The sequence below is a fragment of the Chelonia mydas genome, chromosome 9 (genome assembly GCF_015237465.2).
Source record: "Chelonia mydas isolate rCheMyd1 chromosome 9, rCheMyd1.pri.v2, whole genome shotgun sequence".
In the NCBI taxonomy this organism is placed as follows: domain Eukaryota; kingdom Metazoa; phylum Chordata; order Testudines; family Cheloniidae; genus Chelonia; species Chelonia mydas.
The window spans coordinates 78123467-78138360 of NC_057855.1; positions in this window are offsets into that span (position 1 = coordinate 78123467).

The window sequence follows — 14894 nt, forward strand, 5'->3', positions numbered from 1 at the left end:
AAAAATCTTTAGTAGTGTTTACTCAGGGTCTGATCCTGCTTTCTTTGAAGTCAAGGGGGGGGGGGGGGGGGGGGGAGGGGCTGGAAGAGATCCTGTGTTCCAGATATAGGGCCAAACTACAACATCTGTGCGATTGCATCAAAGGCAATGGGGGTAGCACAAATGTCACCGAGGACATGATTTGGACATATATAAGTCATCACCCTGGGCAAATGTGACTTTTTTTTTTATAGAATTACATTAGTGTAACAGCTAGTGTTTTGTGTTTAATAATGCATTTGTTCAAGCATATCATGACATTTTACTTGCACAATTCTATATTGGGCACAATGGACATGATTGAAGACTTGGCTGAAAAGCCAAACAAAGATCACAAATCATAATGAGTTGGGGGAGGTGTTCAGCAGGTTACCACTGTTATTGGCACTCGTTTCAAGCCTCATTAATGGGCCTGAAGACAAGGGGTGTAAGCAGATAAACAGAATCTTAATGGCATTTGTGGTTGGCACTAAGTTCAGAGGCACTGTAAATAACTAGTGAGGACAGAAAAACAATACAAAGGAACCTAGAGAAGTGAGAACCATGGGCAGGAAAAGGGCAAAGTGACTCAGCTTGGAAAATTTCAAGTTAATATGTTTGGGAGAAATCAGGTGGAAGACAAATGTTGAGAGGCAGTGTGGTGCAGTGGCCAGAACACTGGACTCAAAAATTTGGATTCAATTCTCAGCTTGGTCTCTGACCTGTGTTACCTTGGGTCAGTCATGCCACTTCTATTTTTCCTTCCATCTTTGTCTGTCTTTTTTATTTAAAACTGTAAGCTCTTCAGAGCAGGGCCCGTTTCTCACTATGCATTTGTACAGTGCCGAGCACAATGGGGCCTGGGCTCTCTTTTGGGGACTCTACTCATTACCATAATATTAATCTCTCATGGAAGGGAGAAATCTAGAAAGCAGTAAGACTGAAACGTAGGAATGATAATGCTCAGGGAAGCAGAGGTCCACATGAGATAATTCCTGGTATCCTCCATTTAGTTCAGGCCACCTCAGTGCCAGAGAGATTGACAGACTGGATGGAGTTCAATACAGGTGATCCAGGAACTGGAAGTGCTGACTTACAAAGATGGATAAGAACTAAATCCACCTCAGTTGCCTAATCAGCTATTATGAAGTGGCCTACATTCTAACCAGTCCTGAAGAGGGTGGGGTCACGGGAGGGGGAGGCGGGGGGGGCACACCAAGGAGAGAGACAGGGCATTCACCAACCATATGAGGGAGTAGGAGTAAAGGGATGAAGTTGAAAGAAGGTAAAGTAAGACTGGCTGTCAGGAAGCACATCTTGACAATGAAACCTGTGGAATGTTCTCCCAAGGGCCAATTTACACACATCCAGTTCCCTCAGTGGAAGCCCTCAGTTGGAGCCCCCTTTTAGACTTATAATTAAAGCTGCATATTGTGCGTATCTTTATGAAAGAGAGAGAACAGGACTGTTCTGCTCTGCTGGGTCATGTGCAGGCAGAAGTTGTGGGGAGACATGGCAAAGGGCAGCACTGAACGGGTTAGGGGGTGGGGTCTGGGATAGTTAGTAAAACTGTCTTGTTGGTGATAGAGAATGGAGTGGGCAAAGGGCTAAGAACCTGGATAAATATTAGCAGATCAATAAGAGCATGAAGCAGACAGGGAGAGTAAAGCCTGAGGCTAAAGAAAATGAATTCTGTGTTTGAGATCGTGGGATCTTCAAAACCAGACTCAGAAATGAGAACAAAATTCTCCCAAAGACTTTTCTGTAAGCAGCAGAAATGGGCAGCTATTCTGGCTGCTGTTTCAAAGCAGCGATTCAGTGCCCTCTCCTGGGCAAAAGGCAGCTTGTGTGCCAAAACCCTTGAACAGTTAAAGTCATGGATGTTTTTAAAATCATTAAAAAATCCTTGATTCCCTTGACAGCCATGGGAAAAAACTGATGAGCCCGAGTCACAAAGATCCAATTCCAAAACAGATTTGGATCTCACCTTCTGTAAAGTTCTTGAGGGTTTAGGTCCTATTTCCTATTCGTGCCCATCTCTACAAGTGTGCATCTTCACCTATTCATAATTCAAATTCAACTAGGTGTTGTGGCCAAATTGTGCTATTAGAATGAGCTGTTCCTCTGGGACAGTGGATACTCTCACATGTGAGTGAAGATGGGATGTTGCTAGAAAGGAGGATTCAGAGGCTATTTTGTAGCATACATAGGTCACCCTCTGCTGGACAAGAGGTAAAACAACATCTGGGAACTAACAGGGATGAAGTAAATTTAGAGGTGATGTCTTCTAACGTGGAGACTAACAGATCATAAACAAGTTATCCCATCAACACAACCATAGAAGTGAAGGACTGGAAGGGACCTCATTAGATCTAGTCTAGTTCCCTGCACTCAAGGCAGGACTAAGTAAGACCTAGATCATCCCTGGTAGGTGTTTAGAGGTTTTTAAGAACAAGTTAGACAATGACTGAGATTCCACACCTTTCCTAGGCAATATGTTCCAGTGCTTAACTACTCTGACAGGAAGTTTTTCCTAATGTCCAACCTAAACCTCCCTTACTGCAGTTTAAGCCCATTGCTTCTTGTCCTATCCTCTGAGGTCAACAAAAACAGTTTGTCACCCTCCTCCTTGTAACAAACTTTTATGTACTTGAAAACTGTTATGTCCCCTCTCAGTCTTCTCTTTTCCAGACTAAACAAACCTAGTTCTCTTCAATGTTTCATCCAAGGTCATGTTTTCTAGACCTTTCATCATTTTTGTTGCTCTCCTCTGACTTTGTCCAGTTTGTCCACATCCTTCCTGAAATGTGGCACCCAGAACTGGACACAACACTCCAGCTGAGGCCTTATCAGCACAGAGTAGAGCGGAAGAATTACTTCTCCTGTCTTGTTTACAACACTCCTGCTAATACATCCCAGAATGATATTCATTTTTTTTTTTGGCAACAGTGTTTCACTGTTGACTCATTTAGCTTGTGATCCACCATGACCCCCAGATCCCTTTCTGTCGTACTCCTTCCTAGGCAGTCATTTCCCATTTCATGTGTGCAATTGATTGTTCCTTCCAAAGTGGAGTACTTTGGATTTGTCCTTACTGAATTTCAGCCTATTTATTTCTGGATAAACTGGAGAAAGGGTTTGATCATTCTGAATTTTAATCGTATCCTCCAAAGCACTTGCAACCCCTCCCAACATCCACAAACTTTATAAGTTTGCTCTCTATGCCATTATCTAAATCACTGATGAAGACATTGTCCAGAACTGGACCCAGGACTGAGCCTATGTTGGATTGGTTGTTGGACAGGTTTAAGCTAATTGTGCAGTTAGTTGTCACTGTGTCTCATTTTGTAACACTCACTTCTAGGATAGCAAGTCCCATAGCAAAACTAGAGCACATGCCAACTTCTGACATAGCGTGTGCAGTGTCTTGGGGAAAATCCCGTCTGAGTTCCAGACCAGGACTTTGGAATAACACAAGAAGCAAGCAGGCCAAAAGGGTATACATGAGTTTCATGCCCTTGCAAAAAGGCAACAGTCTAAATTTGTCCACATGGAATCACTAGCTGTGTATGTGGTGGAGTCACAGCTAACATGAGGTAATTAGATGAAAAGCCCAATTGAAATAATGACAGGTTTCAGAGTAGCAGCCGTGTTAGTCTGTATCCGCAAAAAGAAAAGGAGTACTTGTGACACCTTAGAGACTAATAAATTTGAGCATAAGCTTTCATGAGCTACAGCTCACTTCATCGGATGCATTCAGTGGAAAATACAGTGGGGAGATTTATATACATAGAGAACATGAAACAATGGGTGTTACCATACACACTGTAAGGAGAGTGATCAGGTAAGGTGAGCTATTACCAGCAGGAGAGCGGGGGGTCGGAGGGGGGACCTTTTGTAGTGATAATCAAGGTGGGCCATTTCCAGCAGTTGACAACATCAAGAATTATAACATTCAAAAACCAGTCGGAGAACACTTCAATCTCTTTGGTCACTCGATTACAGACCTAAAAGTGGCAATTCTTCAACAAAAAACTTAAAAAAAAAAAGATTCCAATGAGAGACTGCTGAATTGGAATTAATTTGCAAACTGGATACAATTAACTTAGGCTTGAATAAAGACTGGGAGTGGATGGGTCATTACACAAAGTAAAACTATTTCCCCATGTTTATTCCCCCTTCCCCCTCCCCTGCACTGTTCCTCAGATGTTCTTGTCAACTGCTGGAAATGGCCCACCTTGATTATCACTACAAAAGGTTCCCCCCACCACCCCCACTCTTCTGCTGGTAATAGCTCACCTTACCTGATCACTCTCCTTACAGTGTGTATGGTAACACCCACTGTTTGATGTTCTCTATGTATATAAATCTCCCCACTGTATTTTCCACTGATTGCATCCGATGAAGTGAGCTGAAGCTCACGAAAGTTTATGCTCAAATAAATTGGTTAGTCTCTAACGTGCCACAAGTACTCCTTTTCTTTTTTCAACTAAAATAGTGACCCGGGGACAGAAACAACAGCCACTGAGGTAGGATGGATTCATGCTGTAAATGCTGTGACATCTGACTAATGAATCAATTCTGCCAAACACTCTCTATTCCAAGGCATTAGAAACTGAGAGGACATTGAGTCAACTTGCACACAGGGGACAATTCACCTTGAAGCCTTACCACACAGGTAAAACCTATTCCACATCAGGAAACTGAGGCAGAAGGACTAATGTGCCCAGAAAAGCTTGATGTTTAACAAAGATGGCCTCATCCTCTAGGTTTCTCCTATTGTGGGAGTTAAAAAGAAAAACTAAAACAAAGCAACAAGGCAAGATCTGAATCAGTGTCCGTGTGCACCTACTAAACAAAGAAATAAGACCTGAGACACATCACCTCGCTATGGATCAGATGAACTAAATGGATCCCAGGTTTTTTTGCAGCAGAGTACCACTGAACAGAGCTTCACCTGGAGATCAGATCCATAACATTCACGACACATGAATTCCTGCATTGCTACAAACGATTTTAGAATCTCTCCAGCTGCACAGTTCTTTCAAAACACAATCTGTGAAGTCTTAGGGCCATCAGGAGTTCTAAACATCACAGCACACAGGAAAACATCTGAAGAGCATAATTCTCACCTCATAGCCATGTTACTTCATGAACACAACATCACACTAAGTGCACAGTGGGTACAAGAGGGGATTTTTCAGGGATAGTTTTGTACTATCACACAGGCAATCTCAGCCATACAAAAGGCAACCACACAGAAGTACAAAGCTTGGTAGACCTAACGGACTTCTGTGATTGTTGTGTCCCACATTTGGTAAGTATCACACACCTTATTTGACCGCTCTCTAGCAATGATGAGCACTGACCATGAGCAGGATCACACACTACACTCAGAGTCTTGTACTAGCGAGACTTCTGGTCAGTCATCAACTCATACAGCTTGGGCATGATGCTCTAGTACAAAACTTTCACAATTATTTAAATAGCTGCCCAGGAAAGAACAGACCTGCAGTCTGTCATAGAAACTGCAGAAGCTCATGTAAATTTCTTGACCTATGCCATCTGTAAAGCAATGACTCAATAACAGTCATGAGCTGCCACTGGGTCAGACAGCTGGCTGGATGCATTCAGTCATTCAAATGATGCAAGACAAGTATCAGCACAGGTCAATTGCATCAGACTCTGGAATCACAGGAGACATGCTGCTCTACACAAAAGATGAAATCATGCTTGCTCTTCTGTACTACAAGACTTGTTCTCCTTTGCTCTCTGGAGGACTATGTCTTCCTCAGCCAAATCAGTGTATTGTAAAAAGCAAATAGGTTCTGTGAGAAAGACTGGATTCTGTAGACTGGATTCTGTGGATTGACAATTTAACTGAACTCCATATAAAATCCTGCCAGTCTGCTATCACTGGACAGTCAAACTTCTCTATTACATGTTGGCTGGACATTAGTGAGGACTTCTGTGATTTCTTCAGTGAAAGACGTCTACTGGCTGTCAGTCTGCCTGACTGTTAATCTAACAAGATATACATAGTGACCCAGATACAGCACCCCAAAATACAAAATTTCAAAACACATTCAAAGTCAAATTCACACATCAGTGACACCAAGGGCTACTTCCTAACCCATCCAAAAGAAAATAAGCAACCCTCAGCTATCTCCAGCCCATCATTAAAAAGCCTGTGGAAATACAATAGCTTTGCAACATGCCTGGAAGATCAACAAACTCAAGTTGTATTGAAGTGAAACTCAGAAATATTCTGTTGGTTCAATAAACTATGCAAGCATTGCCAAAAAGTAAAAAGATCAGAACTACTGTGAAACTAAAACCCTTTCTGGTCATACCTGAAGTCTCTCCAGATGGAAGTTAAAGATCCCATGGTAACTTTTGGAAAATTTTGAGGATCAGTTCAGTATTCACAGTATACTTCAAGAGCTCCTGTTGCAGGAGCTAGGCCCCTAGAAATTAGCGGGGGGAACAACCTGTGTGACCACTGCAGATTAGTGGCTGCCTCACAGAGCCCTGTGTTGGCCTCATGCAGGCCTGCACACAGACCCTCATCTCAGTTTCCATTCCTGGATCCACCAAATCAGTGGCTCTCATCCTTTCCAGACTATTATATCCCTTTCAGGAGTCTGATTTGTTTTGCATACCCCCAAGTTTCATCTCACTTAAAAACTACTTTCTTACACAATCAGACATAAAAATACAAAACTATCCCAGCACACTATTACTGAAAAATTGCTCACTTTCTCATTTTTACTGCATAATTATAGAATAAATCAACTGGAATATAAATATTGTATTTACATTTCAGTGTACAATATATAGAGCAGTATAAACAAGTCTTGGTCTGTATGAAATTTTAGATTGTACTGACTTTGCTAGTGCTTTTTATGTAGCCTGTTGTAAAACTAGACAAATATCTAGATGAGTTCATGTACCCTCTGGAAGACATACCCCTGGTTGAGAACCACTGCCCCCAAACAAATTGCACACAGAGTTTTTCCAGTCCAGTCACAACAACCCTCCTTAGGGTCTGCTTTATTAACTTAAAGTTCAAACCTAAACACAAATGCCTTCCCTCCAGCCTTCAGCTGGGTACAGCCCAAACTCCCTTGGTCTGGCCAGAGTCCTTACTGTCTTGGTAGGCTATTCCCAGCCCTTCTTAGCTGGAGCAATTCCTCTGGTCCCAGGGCCTTCTCTACAGGAGCCTCACTCAGTCTCTGAAATCTCAGCACAACCTCCTGAGCTTCCCCCTTACTGCAGCCACATTCTGCTCTTTATAGGAAATCGCTCGATTCCTCTCGGGTGGGGCTTATTCTGTAGTCAGGGTTGGCTTGGCCCTAGGCTCTCCAGCCCCGGGGCAAGCTACCGAGTTACAATCACTTTTAGTCCATTCCCTCTGGGTAAGGTGGCCAGTTGTTCTGGTTTTATGGGACAGTCCCAATTTTGGGGCTATTACACCCCATCCCCTGTCCTGATTTTTTACACTTGCTAACTGGTCACCTTACCTCTGGGGACCACAGCAGAATTATTTGCTACAGTGTATTCTCGAGCGCTTGGTCCATTCTAATCCCTTTACTGCTTTCTAGGATAAGGTCTATCCAAGAAACGTGTTCTTGCCATGCAGACAAATGGGCCTGGTCCTTCTTGATGTCCCAATTTTTTAAAATGAATTGTAATGTGCAAGGGAAGATTCACCTTCAGATCCCTGACCAGAACTTTGGAATAACCAAAGGAAAACCCAAACCCAGATAATACATCCCACGTTTTATACTGAGGCAGAGTGCATTCTGGGGCAGAATTTGGGGATTTTAGTGAGGGTTGTGTGAATACAGATGCAGTACTCATGATCAAGAAATCTCAAAGTTTATACACCTGACTGTTGTTTCACTGCCTTGATTAAGGCAGCTCCCTCTAATCGGGAACATAACAAGGACATTACACATATAAAAATCTATTAATTCAGATGCATCCCCTAGAGCAGTAAAGAGTTAAAGGAATTAGTATCAGAATTAGATATTTTTAGTGCTCTCTGTAGTTAGTTATGTTTAAAGCCACAATCCAGTGAAACTTTTCAAGGTAATACTGTTGTGCCATAACAACTCAAAAGCTTGAACCATTAGATTTCCGTTATATCACAGACCCTTAAAGTTTAGTTTCCCATTTGTTTTTTATCAGACCACTATTAGTTTAAGGTTGAGTAACAAATGGATTGCTTTCTTTAGCTTGACATTAATTCACTTTCCATCAGTATGCACAAGACCCTCATTCATGTACCAGTCAAGTTATAGCTTATGCTATGCAGCATGGAGTCCACTCACCATCGGAGCGCTCCTCCTGGTTGCTCTGGGGATTAGCTGGTTGCAGGTCTAATGCCCCCTTTTGTCAGCTCTTCATCCCATTGTCTCCTCCTGTCTCTGGGACTCAGGGTGCTCCTTCTTCATAACTCAGCCCTCCAGCCAGGTCACTATAGTCCTCCCTTCCTGAGGGTCACAAAGTCTCCCCGGACAACCATCCTAGGCAATCTGCACGCCACTGTCTGGTCCATGCCATTTCCTCAGTAGCCGGTGGGGAACCTCAGCTCTTCCACTATTCCAAGCGCCAGTCCAGGGACCCTATACCTGCAATTGTAGTCCACTTTCCTTCAACACTGGTTGCTCTTTCCCTGGACTTCTTCCTACTTCTCACCTCTACCTTCTGACTCCCTAACTCTGTGGGTTTGCCAGCCCAAACACCCTCCTCCCAGGCAGAAATTGCAGGCTACTTAGCACTGTAATCTCCAAACACATCTCCCTTCTCTCACCTTCCCTGCTTTACCCTAGCACCCCACCCCCGCACTTCTTTCTCAGCTGGACTCCATCAGCATTCAGGGGATTACTTAGGCCACCTATTTCCCCTCAGCTCTGACCTATCTGGTTAATTGGCCCCATCTCAGCCTCATTAACCCCTTCTAGACTGGTGTGAGGGCAAACCAGAGGGGTAGCCAGGGTTGGGCCTGGCTGGGCTGTGGTCTACCCACTTAGCATCCAGGCCCACCCAAATCTGAGCAGGAACGTAGTGCTGCCACAGCAGCCCAGAGCATCACTGGGGCACCTGAAGTCCAGGATGGAGTGTGGGCAGGGCCGGAGCCCCCTGAATCCACAGACTGGGAAGGGATGAGTTGTGGGGGTGGGTCTGGGTAGGACTAGTGCTGGGGCCAGAGTGGAGCCAAGCCTGGTGACTAGGAGGATGAGTGGGCTGGGCATGGACAGGCCTCCAAAGACAGGGGCAGCAGCGCACAGTGCAGGATGCACAGACACAGCGGCGCCGGCAGGACAGAGGGACAAGGCCGGCTGGGTGGACAGACACCGAGCCGGATTCAGAAGGGGTGGGCAGAGCTTGACCGCTGGCGGGGTCCCCCTCCTCCTCATGGGCGTGCCCGATAGCCTGTGCGCCCTGGGCAGCCTTGTCTTCTGGTGTCTGAGAGCGGTAAGGGCCGGTTGGAGGAGGTGGGGGGAGGCTGCCCCCTGATCACTCCTGCCCCCCTCCCCAGGCCCCTAGATCCCTCCTGTGCCCCCTCCCCCAGGCCTCTGATCCTTCTTGCACTCCTGATCCCTCCTGCATCCCCCAATCCTTTCTGTGCCCCCAATACCTCCTGTGCCCCAGTCCTGTCCCTGTACCCCCAGTGCTAGGCTCTGCTATGCCCCCCAGTTCTGCTGCTTCACTCATGTCCCACGCCCCCCTGGGTCCTGCCCCTTCCCCCCAGCTCTGGACCTTGGCCTCTACCCTTCCCAATCCAGCCTCTTCCTGCCCCTCCCCAGTTTTCCCTCCCCGCTCTGGATAAACTTTCCCTTTTCCCAAGATGGCGAGGCTCAGGGAACCTGTTTCGCTGGCTGGATACCCTGACGGGGGAAGGAGGATGTAGTCTTCAGACTCTGCTCAACTGAAGTGGGGGTCAATGCCTATTATCCCCCCTCTGCTCTAAGGAATGTGGGAATTTCAGCCCAAAGGGGCGGGAACCTCTTTTACCCCAGCAGCTACCCACACTGGCACATGCGAATGGGGTCCTGGCCCCATGTGCATGCCCAGCTCGGCAGGTGAAACCTTGTGTCTGGGGGGACCAGGGCTAGGAAGAGGGCGAGGAGTCAGGGGAGAAGCTGAGCTAACACAGTCTGTCATTGCCCGCCCGCCCAAAAGTTGAGGCCCTCCCAAATTTCCAATCCTAGCTACACCACTGAGGTGAACACCCCATCATACCAAGTAACTCAGGTGAAGGCCTGCAGTATGCCTCCGTGTTAGCTTCAGATGGGTTATCTCAATCCTGAAAGCACCAGTGTAATTGCTGGCTGATGCAGGGTTATAATAATCAACTTAAATCAATCCTCCGATGCTACTCCACAATGCCCAACAAAGGCTGTGACTACACTAGCACTTTTGTCGGTAAAACTTTTGTCTGTCGGGGGTGTGAAAAAACACCCCCGACTGACATAAGTTTCACCAACAAAAGTGCTGGCACGGACTGTGCTATGTTGGCAGAAGACGTTTTCCCGCCGACATAGCTACTGCCACTCATTGGGGGTAGTTTAATTATGACGACAGGAGAGCTCTCTCCTGCCAGCATAGAGCAGCTACACGGCTGTAAGGTCCGGCTGTAAGGTCCGTAGTGTAGACAAAGCCAAAGTCTCCTATCTGACCATCAGCCCATTTCTTTCATCTCCCTCAGCAGAGGTCACACTCAGTGAAAGATGTACCTAATGCATGTGTGAATGCAAGTGGGGATACAAACCATTGGGTTAACTTTAATTGAGCTACAAAACATGAGATAAGAACAATCAGTCTAATTCTGTAGTCTAGATAAGGCCCTTGATGATGTTGATACCTAGCTCTTAGAGACCTTCGAACTGTGGAAGTAAACGCGAGGTCACGCAGGTGGTGTCGGAGAGAGAGCTTTGGATTCTTCGACCATGGGATGTTCCGGGAAGAAGGATTGCTAAGAAGAGATGGGATCCACCTAATGAAGAGAGGGAAGAGTATCTTCGCAGGCAGGCTTGCTAACCTAGTGAGGAGGGCTTTAAACTAGGTTCGCCAGGGGTCAGTGACCTAAGCCCTGAGGTAAGTGGGCTACCAGGAGAAAACACAAGGACGAGGGTGCAACGGGTGGATGGAGCGGGGGTACCTGATTCATATTGAGAAAGAAGGAAAATCGGCTAGTTATCTTAGGTGCAGGTACACGAACGCAAGAAGCCTGGGAAACAAGCAGGAAGAATTGGAAGTCCTGGCACAGTCAAAGAACTATGATGTGATTGGAATAACAGAGACTTGGTGGGATAACTCACATGACTGGAGCACTGTCATGGATGGGTATAAACTGTTCAGGAAGATCAGGCAGGGGAGGAAAGCTGGAGGAGTTGCCCTGTATGTAAGAGAGCAGTACGATTGCTCAGAGCTCCAGTATGAAACTGGAGAAAAGCCTGTTGAGAGTCTTTGGATTAAGTTTAGAACCGAGAGCAACAAGGGTGATGTCGTGGTGGGCATGTGTTATAGACCACCGGACCAGGAGGATGAGGTGGATGAGGCTTTCTTCAGACAATTAACTGAAGTTTCCAGAACACAGGCCCTGGTTCTAATGGGGGACTTCAATCACCCTGACATCTGCTGGGAGAGCAACACAGCAGTACAGAAACAATCAAGGAAGTTTTTGGAGAATGTTGGAGACAACTTCCTGGTGCAATTACTGGAGGAACCAACCAGGAACCGTTCTCCTCTTCACCTGCTGCTTACAAACAGGGAAGAAGTGGTAGGGGAAGTAGAAGTGGGTGGCAATCTGGGAAGCCGTGACCATGAGACGGTTGAGTTTAGGATCCTCACAAAAGGAAGAAAGGAGAGCAGCAAAATACAGACTCTGGACTTCAGAAAAGCAGACTTTGACTCCCTTAGGGATCCCTTGGAAGGATAATATGAGGGGGAAAGGAGTCCAGGAAAGCTGGCTGTATTTTAAAGAAGCCTTATGGCGGGCGCAGGAACAAACCATCCTGTTGTGCAGAAAGAACAGCAAATATGGCAGGCGACCAGCTTGGCTTAAAAGTGAAATCTTTGGTGAGCTTAAACACAAAAAGGAAGCTTACAAGAAGTGGAAACTTGGACAGATGACTAGGGAGGAGAATAAAAATATTGCTCGAGCATGCAGGGGTGTAACCAGAGCATAACTGGAGTTGCAGTTAGCAAGGGATGTGAACAGTAAAAGAAAGGTTTCTACAGGTATGTTAGCAACAAGAAAAAGGTCAGGGAAAGTGTGGGACCCTTAGTGAATGGGGGAGGCTACCTAGTGACAGATGATGTGGAAAAAGCTGAAGTACTCTATGCTCTTTTTGCCTCGGTCTTCACAGACAAGGGGCAACACAGTATGGGGAGGAGGTGAGCAGCCCTCAGTGATAAAAGAACAGGTTAAAGGCTATTTAGAAAAGGTGAACATGCACAAGTCCATGGGTCCAGATTTAATGCATCCAAAGGTGCTGAGGGAATTGGCTGATGTGATTGCACAGCCATTGGCCATTATCTTTGAAAACTCATGGTGATCGGGCGAGGTCCTGGACAATTGGAAAAGGGCCAATATAGTGCCCATTTTTAATAAAGGGAAGGAGAACCCAGGGAACTACAGACCATTAAGCCTCACCTCAGTTCCTGGAAAAATCATGGAGCAGGTCCTCAAGGATACCATTTTGAAGTACTTTGAGGAGAGGAAGGTAATCAGGAACAGTCAACATGGATTCACCAAGGGCAAGTCGTGCCTGACCAACCTGATTGCCTTCTGTGATGAAATAACTGGCTCTGTGGATATGGGGAAAGCAGTGGATGTGATATATCTGGACTTCAGCAAAGCTTTAGATATGGTCTCCCACAGTATTCTTACCAGCAAATTAAAAAAGTATGGATTGGATGAATGGACTATAAGGTGGATAGAAAGCTGGCTAGATTGTCGGGCTCAACAGGTAGTGATCAACAGCTCGATGTCCAGTTGGCAGCTGGTATCAAGCGGAGTGCCCCAGAGGTTGGTCCTGGAGCTGGTTTTGTTCAACATCTTCATTCATGATCTGGATGATGGGATGGATTGCACCCTCAGCAAGTTTGCAGATGACACTAAGCTTGGGGGAGAGGTAGATATGCTGGAGCGTACGGATAGGGTCCAGAGTGACCTAGACAAATTGGAGGATTGGGCCAAAAGAAATCGGATGAGGTTCAACAAGGACAAGTGCAGAGTCCTGCACTTAGGACGGAAGAATCCCATGCACCGCTACAGGCTGGGAACCGACTGGCTAAGCAGCAGTTCTTCAGAAAAGGACCTGGGGATTACAGTGGATGAGAAGCTGGATATGAGTCAGCAGTGTGCCCTTGTTGCCAAGAAGGCTAATGGCATATTGGGCTGCATTAGTAGGAGCACTGCCAGCAGATTGATGGAAGTGATTATCCCCCACTATTTGGCACTGGTGAGGCCACAACTGGAGTATTGCATCCAGTTTTGGGTCCCCCACTACAGAAAGGATGTGGACAAATTGGAGGAAGTCCAGTGGAGGGCAACGGAAATGATCAGGGGGCTGGGGCCCATGACTTACGAGGAGAGGCTGAGGGAACTGGGCTTGTTTAGTCTGCAGAAGAGAAGAGTGAGGGGGGATTTGATAGCAGCCCTCAGCTACCTGAAGGGGGGTTCCAAAGAGGATGGAGCTCAGGTGTTCTCAGTGGTGGCAGATGAAAGAACAAGAAGCAATAGTCTCAAGTTGCAGTGGAGGAGGTCTAGGTTGGATATTAGGAAAAACTATTTCACTAGGAGGATGGTGAAGTACTGGAATGGGTTACCTAGGGAGGTGGTGGAATCTCCATCCTTAGAGGTTTTTAAGGCCTGGCTTGACAAAGCCCTGGCTGGGATGATTTAGTTGGTGTTGGTCCTGCTTTGAGCAGGGGGTTGGACTAGAAGACCTCCTGAGGTCTCTTCCATTCCTAATCTTCTATGATTATTCCCATTTTACAGAAGGGAAAATTGAGGCAAAGAGAGGGGAAATGACTTGCCTAAGGTCACCCAGCAGGACAGTGAGAGAGCTGAAATAAAACCTCAGTCTCCTGTGTTCCAGTCCAGTGCTCTATCCACGCCAATATTTATTTTGTGTTGCAATGGTGCTAGGAGGTCCCACTGTGCTAGGCACTGTACATATATAATTAGTGGGAAATAGTCCCTGCCCCACAGAGTTCACAAGGCAGTACAAAGTACAAGGCAGACAAATGGTGAGAAAAATAAAGTTATGATCCCCATTTTACAGATGGGGCACTGAGGCATAGAGAATAAGAGACTTGCCCATTGTCATACTGGAAGTCTACGGCAGAGCTGAAAAATGAACCCAGATCTCCTGCGTCCCATTGCACTTGGGAACCACCTGACCGTCCTTCCAAAAACTCATTTAAAATTATCATGACCACCAACCCATATCAAATACATAGCAAAGTTCTTTATGCATCCAAACCCCTGTTTATCTGTATAACTTCCACATCCCCTGACTTAATAAACAATGTTTATGCTGTACTGTATTATGTTGCAGTGTTGTACAATTCTATTGCATGCTGGTCTATTGTCATATTGTACTATTGTGTGACATTGTTTTATACAGTTGCATCAGGTTGTATTTAAATCAAATTTAAAATACTTCACTGGCACACCACACAACTGTTGCCAATGTGCAAAAAGTGGACAACAGTTACGCAACCGGTATGCTGAAACCAGTGTAGCTTGCTGACCAATATCATCTCTTTGTCGTCTCATACCGTCTCTGTGAAAGAAAAGTCTGCCGGGAAAATTGTTTCAGGCCATCAAAATGTTTTTTTCAACAAAATTGAAA